The 1,676-nt window shown below is 49.4% G+C and overlaps 1 pseudogene; it reads right to left on the bottom strand.

Annotated features, from left to right (window-relative positions):
- Nucleotides 1-1,016: 1,016 nt before the first annotated feature.
- LOC119863066 lies at nt 1,017-1,469 on the bottom strand (annotated as a pseudogene).
- Between the last annotated feature and the right edge of the window lie 207 nt (nt 1,470-1,676).

Genomic DNA, 1,676 nt, shown 5'->3' with positions numbered 1-1,676 from the left:
TGTGCGGATTTAGCACATTACTTTGCAGGCAAAGAGCTTTGGGGCTGGCAGAGGAAGTAGGCTGGTGCTTTCAAGTTGAGATAAGAAATGCACAGGGGCATCACCGTAAGAACGCTCTGTTTGTCAGGCTGTGTTCAATCTGAGCTCTTCCGAACAGGAGAATGCCATGTTTGAGTAATCCAAGTTTAGAAATACATTTTGGGCAGCAATTCTGAAGGACCAGGAGGCTGTTTACCTTTCATTATGTACCTATTGGATAAAGAGAGAGGGAAACCCAGGGCTCATTCACCTACACCCCATCCCCACCCTGAGACGTGTCAGCATTAAGCTGCAGCATTGCTGACTTCTGATGTTACTGGTTTGTCAACTCAACAGCCAGGAGAACAGTAAAATGGAAAATCCTTTGTTCCTTGGCCTGGCCAAAAGTTAGGATGTCAGGGGGGTTTTACCCAGTCTATGCTAGGAAAGGGGTTGAAGATGATTCTCAGGAGACAGGCAGTTCTATTCCATTTTCTTCTAAATAGATTTCTGTACTGAGCTCATCAACATAGTATCTGAGCATCTTCCAATAGTGCATTAAGCAATGTGATGACACATCTGTCACTGGTTGTCCATTCTCTCCTGCTGTTCCCCCGGGGAGAAGCATGTGTGGTGAAGCATCCTGTTTTGGTAGGGTTTAAAGGTTTCCCCTCCCACACTTTGCCCAGATTCTGGTTATAAAACAGCACTGCCGACTCAGAGAAGTTTTTATTTGTGTCTTCCCAGCTGTCCTAACTTCTTGCCCCATGGAAGGGTAGTGTGAAGAAGGGGACTGTAGCGGGGTGCAAACGGGTGGCTTAGAATGAGGAGTGCAGAAGCTTATAGCCCAAGTCAGTTTCCACAGGCATTGTACATGCTGCCTGGTGTTGAAGGAGGGAAGAAGTGGCCTTGTTCTCCATGATATTTATTTTTTAATATACAAACGTTTCTTTAACAAAAAGGATTACAAGAGTGGCACCAAATAATAAAGTTAAGCCTCAGAAGCGGGAGGGGTCTAGAGACGTGACCACAAGCCAGGCCCACCCCAGGCTCCCTATTAGGGGGCCAGGACCCCAGCGGAATCCATCTTGGCTTTTGCTCTCGCCCATCAGGTGGATGTTGTGCTTCTCCCAGAACTCATTCAGCTCCTGAGCCTTCATCTGCAGCTGCTGGTTCTGGGTCTCCTGCTCTTTGTTGTTCTCCGGGGCAGGGAGGCCCTCCTTGATGGTGCTCTCCTCCAGCACCCCACCCACCATGCAATACCTCCATGACAAGACTGTGCTCAGGCAGCTGCCGCTCAGCTTCCTTCAAGGCCAGGCCCTGCTGCTTCTGCCAGAGCTGGTTGAACCTGTCCAGCACTGCTCCACCATCAGGTCTTTGCCAGTGGAAGGAGCCATTGGGCTGGTGTTGCTCTTACTGCCACCCACAATCTTCCCTCCCATTCTGTGCATGATCCACATTCACCAACCCCCTCATGATTTTTTGCCAGCTGCAGGACCCTCTCTCCCCAAATGTTAACACTCTGCCATTTCTTGCCAAGCAAACCCACTAACCGGATACAACTTCATCCAGGCTTCTCTCCACAACACTCTCTCTCAGTGCCTCTGAGTATCCTTCTCCCATCTGATCACAGACCACTGCTAGCTTCACACTACAGC

The sequence above is a fragment of the Dermochelys coriacea genome, chromosome 10, assembly GCF_009764565.3.
Source record: "Dermochelys coriacea isolate rDerCor1 chromosome 10, rDerCor1.pri.v4, whole genome shotgun sequence".
Lineage (NCBI taxonomy): Eukaryota > Metazoa > Chordata > Testudines > Dermochelyidae > Dermochelys > Dermochelys coriacea.
The sequence above is the reverse complement of the archived record's forward strand: the minus strand, read 5'-3'. Positions and strand labels throughout refer to the sequence as shown.